The 8,024-nt window shown below is 51.7% G+C and overlaps 1 protein-coding gene across 1 annotated transcript in view; it reads left to right on the top strand.

Annotated features, from left to right (window-relative positions):
- LOC113205682 (nuclear hormone receptor FTZ-F1) overlaps positions 1-8,024 on the top strand; it is a 145,688-nt gene that overhangs the window by 92,448 nt on the left and 45,216 nt on the right. The gene's annotated exons all lie outside the window — the stretch shown is intronic.

Below are 8,024 nucleotides of genomic sequence, written 5' to 3'. Positions count from 1 at the left end.
CCCCCGCCCCGCCCCCGTCAGGTAATGGGGTGGCGCTGCGATAAGCCCTGAGCGATGTGTCGCCGGCTGATAAGGCCCCTCCTGCGCCACCCTATGGCTGGCCCTCGGGCTGGCCCTCGGGCTGGCCCAAACACTGAACCCCAGGTTGCGGTCAAGAAAAAAAAAACGGGAGCACACTGGAAACATAAGTGTACGAATGTCGCACACGTACTGCAGGTGTGTGAAAAGTTTCATACACTTTTATAGGGGAGTGACAAAATATTCGCACACTTGTAGGTGAGCGCTTAAGAATGTACATGGAAAGGTGGCTATTTACTCACCCCAAGTGTGGGAACTGTGAACACACTGATAAACTACGTGTGCAACTCCTCAACACTTGTAAGTGTGCAACTGCAAGTTAAATACTTGCAAGTAGTGCAACTGCAAGTTAAATACTTGCAAGTAGTGCAACTGCAAGTTAAATACTTGCAAATGTTCAACTCGATAGGTGTGCAACTCCTCGGTTGAGCCCTTCCTCAGTGAGCGTTCAATCTAAGGAAGTGTTTAACTGAGGAGTTGCACACATGTAAGTGCACACTTACCGAGTTATAAACACTTGCAAGTGTACACACTGATAAGTATTTAACTTGCAGTTGTACACTTAGTTTATCAGTGTAGTCATTCACACATCTGAGGTGTGTAAAAATTTTTTCGCACACCTGCGCAGATGTGTAAATTTTTACTCTTGCCTGCAGGTGTGCGACTTTTGTACTCGTGTATTTTTGACGTGTACTTTTGTATTTATCTGTATTGTAGAATATTTTTCTTTACTTTTTCTGTATTCTTTGTATACGTATTGGTGTACACGTGGTTTTTTCGTGTTGGCCCCTGCTCTCGACCTAACCAATCACGCGGCTTTACAACAGTTACAATCGGTTACAATATACAGTCGCTTGTGCTGCGTTGGCGTCGCACATTGTACATCGCGTCACTCCGCGCCACGAGCTCCGCCATGGCTCTGCAAGCCCAAAATATGGCGGGTCTCTTTCATCACATGACACAGCGGGACGGGACGGCCGTGCGTGACAGACACAGCGCGTGACACGCACGGTGTGGCGTGACCGAGTGGCGCACGGGGCGGAGGGGGGTCACATCACGTACCTTTACCTCCCAGTCATGATGTACTATCGCAGTCGATGTGAGTTCGCGCTGTGTGAAAGCGCTGTAAAAGGATTGATTCCCAAAACTGTTATTTAATGAGCTTTTATATTGAGCTCAGTGATCAGAAAGTATACGGATAACATGGGCCTTCTTCTTGGATTTGTAATGTGTGTTTCTCGTCACACGAGGGACGTATCAGCAGCAAAAGTGTGTGTTTTGTGTGTGTGTTTTCAAGTCAAAGAATGTTGAGATTGGGGCGGGGGTGGGGGGATCTCGCGGGCAATGGGATAAGGATAGAGTGAAGCGAGGGAGGGGGGATATCAGCTCAGAACGCAACGCCCGACATCCGCAAACTCAACGCAAATCTGCGAGCTGGAGAGCCCGCGGCAGCGGAGGAAGGGAAAGAGGGGGGGGGGAGCGTGGCGCGGGACATTTTACAGACCGATGTCATATTTCCGGTAGTAGAAACTAGCGTAAACCAGTTACAATTATTTGCAAAAATTGCGCCAACATGCATCAGTACTGACCGGCGCTTATTCATTCACACTTGATTTTCCGACGCTTGCGACAGTTGATCTTTTTTTACTCTTTGTTTAGTGTGTTTTTTTTTTTTTCATGCGAGTGTGGTCGGCCGCGGACGGGAGTCGGAGTCGAGCATGCCGAGCCATGTATGTCGCGCGTCGTTTGGCCCACGCACCTGCAGGTCGGGGAGGGGAGGGGGCAGGGGCAGCTGCGGCCCGCCAGCTGCTTGGAAACGACTCTGCTTGCATCGTAATCGAGGGGGCCGCAACTTCCACCAATCGGTGTACAGATTTCAATCCAGTCATTTTCCAGTCCCTATCCAGTCATCCAGTCACCCAATCCCCAATCATCAACCAGGCGGATATTTTTGTCATAACTTGAAAGACAGAGGAGTACTCATTGTACTCTTGATATAATGTCACCAGTACATCTTATAGCAATTCAAATTAATTGGAGGATAAAATAAGCAGCAGACAATACTTTTTCACAATAATTTTAATAACATAAATTGTTTTAGGTGAAGGTCATCATTTTTTATCTCCGTAACTTTCTTAAAATATTGGAGTTTGTGTTTTCACAATTCTCTCTCATAACTAAGTAGTTGAAGGGAGAAAGGTGTAACAACAGAAACTAAATCAAGTTGTCATCACATAGGTTTTTACTGATATTACCTAATTTGGTGGTTAATTATTGATTGCCTGAAAGAAGCGCTTTCTGGGATTCGGTATTGGGCTCGCTTTCCTCAAATCAAAAATATCTGCCGCAGCTTCTTGATATGTTTTAATGTTTAACTCAAACTTAATTTTAAGAACCAGAAAGGAATTTTGCATAATGTCGAAGATCTCTAAACTGAATTGTATACATATTTCTTCAAAAAGCTCTGTTGCGGATTGGAATGGAATGGAACAAAGTGGGGTCGTTGGGGTTTTAACATCATTCGTTCTCTGAGTTTCCTTCCAGAGAACCATTTAGTTGATACAACTAAATCAGGGTTGTAAGAACCAAAATTTAGTTCCTAAAACCGACTAAAATTTAGTAACCCTATTTTTAACTAAATATAGTCGCACCAATCAAATTAAGTCATCTAGACCAAATTATTTCATCACCACGAATAAAATTTTAGTCCCAAGAGCTAAAATTTCGTCGGTTTTGAATTTGGTTATATGGACTAAACGGTCTTCTGGGTGTTGATACTAAACCCAAGAGCCATCTTCCATGCAACTTAAGAGAGTTTCTTGAGAGAAAATTTGGAAAACCGTTCCAAATGGTTCAAAATGAACATTGATACTAAACCCAAGAGCCATCTTCCATGCAACTTAAGAGAGTTTCTTGAGAGAAAATTTGGAAAACCGTTCCAAATGGTTCAAAATGAACAATTTTTCTAACTCTTCCAAAATTCACCAGAAAAATAAAAAAAAAGGGGTGGTTTTTGGACCAATACTAATCAATCAACAATATTTTGGTCAAAATCGAAGGCAGTCGGGTAAAGCCTTTTGATTCAGGCTAGAGACGCTTGCGCTTCACATAGAAATTCAAAGTTTTCGTCGTGCTTTACTTATCAAGAGAGCATAAAATACGTGGTTATCGAGCGTTTGTCCATAAGAACAAGTCTAAATTGGCCTTAAAGTAGCAGTGGTAGTTTTGAGAATGGTCTGTGAGGGAGTAATAGGCAACTCATCTTACTCCGGTGTGTGGCAATTTCACCAATCATACAGCCTTCCAGTCATTTTGTCCAATCATATCCAGTCACCACCAGTCATTTGATTGGCAATCGGTGTACACATTTTTGGGGAGTTGCGGCCCCCTCGATCGTAATGTATATACAACTACTGCAGTATAGTGGATTGTTATTTCTCTAAAACTGCTCTAAACAGGGTACAGTTTTGCTATTCAGCCACACCAGCAGGCCACGGCGCAGGCATTGTTCCTCTGCTCTTTTTTTTCGTCGCGATTAATAATTTAATTTATATAAAAAAAAGATGAATATCGCCAGCTTGTTTCATCGCCAGCCGTCATTCAAGACGGTGACGACAGTTGATTAACTATTCATCGAACACGCTCCTGCTGTGGCCGACAGGTTTTCGCCTCCCCGCTCGCGAGCGCGTCGCCCGGAGTGGCGTCGAACCAGTGCGAGGGGAAAGGGGGATGGACGGACTTTGCGAGAGCAGAAAGTGACAGAGAAACAAGACGAGGTGTAGCACGCCCAACGCCCATGTCTTCTGTCTCCCTATCATGGCTGTTCAGAGTACAATATTGGTCGCTCCCTGTCTATCTCCCCTTCTCCCCCCACCCCTCCTATTGTAGAGGGGCTCTCTAGTCCTTCTAATGTGGTATGGACCAATAAACTAATTCAAATTCAAAATCTCTCTCGTTTGGTGTCCCGAGGAAGGGCTGACCTGCCTCTCCTCTTTTCCCCCTTTCCCTTTTACCGTACTGCTCCTCTACCTTCCCAGGCTCTCCGAGTATTGAATCCTCTCATCCCTCCCCTGCCCCCTCCCCCGCGCGGTACGGGAGACCTGGTCTGTAGGGCGAGCGGGGCGAGCGGACCGGGCCATCTCTTTTACGACACGGCCGCCATATTTCATACCTTTAAAGTGCATATAATGCACGGTGGTATCTGGGTCGCCCTTTCTTACCCTCCCCCCTTTCTCCCCCGCCCACTCCTCATCGCCGCACCGCCCGCTCTCCTTATTCTTGTGCTTTTGCAGCTCCCAAAAAAGTGTTGATCGGTTTTGAAAAGTTTTGGGGACGCGGGACCTCGTAGTGGCCGAAAAAGAAAGGGTTTACTACCCTTGAAATTGCCTTTATCAGTGAACTTTGCTCACTGTTTCTCTTTTTTTATCGCGTATTTAGAGTTTATAGATATCATGTATCACTGACAATCTTTTTTTTTTTTTCTTGTAACGAGCGACTACTTGTAGTTTGCAATGTCATAACGTCATAACCCTTCAAATTTCTTTGCAACACTTTTCCTGTTGTATTCAGATGTATTTACCTTTTTTCCCTACACAACGACGCGATGCATCTCTGGCCCTGCGGCGGGGTCAGCGGCCCCGCAGCGGCGAGCCGCTTTTTTCCTACGACCCGACAGCACTTTTCGTTTTCGCGCGAATTGGTTTCTAATTTCGGCGAGTGACCCGGGGGACCCAGCCGCGCCCGCGCGGGCGCACACCGGCGGGGCTCTCAGGGGGCTCGGCTTAGTGACGGCAGCGGCTCGCCCGGGCTCGCCCCGTTAGCCATGTGTCCGGTGCGACCTGAAGAGCTGGCCGGCCTATTGTCTTCCCAAAAGCAAACGTTTTGGAGACGAGCAGCACGACAGTGCACGGCAGTCTTTTGAGCCGGTACGGCCGGCCGGTCGGCTCTGCTCGAGCTCTGCTTCGCCCCGCCCCGCCACGCCGTGCCGTGTGTGCAAACAAAAGCACCGCCGTGCAGCGGCGAATTAGTCATACCCCAAATAGGACGTGTTGTAAATTGTAACATTTTTAGACCAACATGTTTTCGTCTCGTGTTTTCATCGACGTCCACGAGTGTGTTTGTCGGTGTTTGTATCCTCAATCGTATCGTGTATAGCGATTTGTAGCGATGCGATTGCGAATTTGGGATGTGGGCACAATCTTTTATATTCTCTTACCACACTGTTTTAACCAGCTTCTACTAGAGTCGGTAACAATATGAAAATCTATCTGTTACACTTTTACCTGTATTCTCGCATCACTATCCATCCATCTATCCAGCAAATATAAACCTATCTATCTATCTATCTATCTATCTATCTATCCAAAGCCCTCGTTGTGTTGCTGTGCGCGTTTCAATCCGATTGGTCGCACTCCTGGGCTCTCGCCGGCTCCGTCGGCACGCTTTTGCCACGCCCTGCTCCAGGGACTAGTCGGGCTCCTCGAGGATGGAAATCCGATTGCCGCACGGTAGTGTGGTTGTGTTGACGTCCGCCCCCTCAAAAATTGTGTCACGGCGTCGCCGTATTGCTGGGGCGGCGGGGCGGGGCGGGCTGCTGCCGTGTTTCTCCCTCCCTTGTCACAGCAGAAGGTTTTGGACAGTAAATCAACACACCAACGGACTTGCTTGGACATGACGGCGGGGACGAGGCGGAACGGGGCCGGCTAGTTGCATTGTTTTGGCTGTGTGTGTGTGTGTGTGTGTGTGAGTGTGTGTGAGTGAGTGCGAGAGGGAGAGAGAATGAGCCCTTGTTCTGTGCATTTCCGAATTATGCATTTATTTGCCTCCCTATCCCAATGCACATAAACATTTGAAATTGTGTGATTATTGTCAATATGTGAATCAGCCCATGTCCATATGTGTTTCTTTTCAGGGTATTTAGCAAAGAGCTGCCTGACTGAGCCTGCACCCTTACGCAGTATAGTTCAAGTTTTTTTCGTAATGACCCTCTTTAAGTTTGAAGTTCGATTTGTTAATCGTGTCTGCTGGACTGGACCTGGTTCTTTGGTATCTTTCCTCTACGCGGCGCTAATCTATTTGCTCCTTTTTCGCTGTGGTAATCCTGTGTTTTTTTTTATGGTCTCTTCGCCTCCTGAACGATTTTGCTCTGTTTTTATTGTGGCTGTTATTGTTGTCATAATTTATTTGTTGATTAATTTTTACTTTTATGGCAGTATCCCACCCCGGTCCCGGTGCGACTCACTGCATGGACGGACTCAACTCTTTACTGCAGACTTAGCCCGCACGATGTATCGTTGCGTCGCGTCTTCTATTTGCCTAAATTTGCCAAAACAATTCGTCGATCCGGCAACGCCGCCAACGCCGCGCGTCGCGACGCCTGTAACGCGACGCACAGCGCGACGCAACGTTACCGCACGGGCACAGCCTTGCAGCCGGGGCCCAGACGGACGGACGGGCACGGACCGACAGACGGCCAGACAGACCGACCATTCGTTGGGATTGAATAGTGTCTAAGTGGGTCAGTAGGACGGGGCGCCCTGCCCCCGCCCTCCTCCCTCGCCCCTCCCCTCCTCCACGCGCCCTGCCCTGCCGCCGCCCACCCGCGCCCCGCACCGCTCCGCTCCGCGCCCCTCCCAACCCCCCCACCCTCTTGGACCACTCTCGCTTGCGACTCGCCACGGCACGGCTCCCAGGAGTGAGGCAGTCCCGGCCCCTGTCCCTCCGCGCTCCCCTGAGGGGCCCACTCCCCTCTCTCCCCTCTCCCTCGCACTAAGGCCCCACGCGGCTCGGCCCGCCCGGCGACCAGCGCCTCGCGCCGCGGCACCCTCGGGAACACCTCTCTCTCTCTCTCTCTCTCTCTCTCCCTCTCTCTCCTCGCCTCCAACGTTTCCCTCGGCGGAGGGGCCCTTCGGTTCGGCTCGCTGGCCTTTGGGTCGGCCCGGCGTGCTGGCCTGGACCTGGACTGTCTGGGGCGCAATGCTTGCAGTTGAGGAGATAGGGGGAGTGGGGGTCCTCAAACATGAGCGGCCCGCGACCACGCCTTGAGCTGGGCCCGTGGGCTCGCCCTGCGGGCCTTCACTGTGAGCTTACCCGGTGGAAGCCTGTGGGCTTACCGAGGTGAGGGCCCGCGCTGTCGGTCGGGACAGTTGGGACGCTAACATAGACCTGGTTTGTGTTGTGGGAAAGTGGGTCACCCACCCGATCCGATACGATTCGGCCCGGGCGGCGCGGCGTGGCTGGGCGGGGCGGGGCGCCGCAGCTGGCCCGGGCTAGAGTGCAGCTGCCGCAGCTGCTGCTGTAATAATCGTGCAGGCCCGTCGCGCAGGCCCTCCGCCGCCCACGCGACACCTGTGGGCCTGCAGGTCCTGGGGACCTCCGTCCGGGACAGCCGTGGACGTGGACAGGGTCCGGCAGGTGCGGCTGGCAGGTCACGAGGTCGGCTGTGGCTGAGCTGTTCGTCCGGCCGGCAAGGCGATAGGCTTGACCGCCGCGGTGCGGGACTAGACCGTAGGATCCTTTGATGGACCACGCCACACCCCGCCTTACCACGCCCCGCCACGCCCTGCCCCGCCAGGCCCCGCCACACCCCGCCCCGCCCTACCACACCGACCCAGGGCCCCGTGGCCACCAAGGCCCTGTGCCTGGTTGCCGCTGTGAGCCTGTTGTGCCCCTCGCCCTGCCCCGCCCCGCCGCCGGCCCGCCAGGTAGAGGCAGGTAGGCCCCGCTCCCCTCCCCTGCCGTGCGGACCGAGCTGGCAGCGCGCCGCTCACTTTCACTTATTACATCGTTCTAATCATTCTCCATTGTATCACAGCTTCGGGCGCGTTCGGCTCCGTTCGGCTTCGTTCGCCAGGGCTCGTTCGCCCCCCTCCCCACCCCCTCCCTGCCCCGTCGGGCCCGCGGGCCGCGGCGGCGGCCGAGCGCGGGGTGGGGAAGGGAGGGGCGTG

This window comes from Frankliniella occidentalis, unplaced genomic scaffold (assembly GCF_000697945.3).
Source record: "Frankliniella occidentalis isolate FOCC.00 unplaced genomic scaffold, Focc_3.1 Scaffold142, whole genome shotgun sequence".
Taxonomy (NCBI): domain Eukaryota; kingdom Metazoa; phylum Arthropoda; class Insecta; order Thysanoptera; family Thripidae; genus Frankliniella; species Frankliniella occidentalis.
The sequence above is the reverse complement of the archived record's forward strand: the minus strand, read 5'-3'. Positions and strand labels throughout refer to the sequence as shown.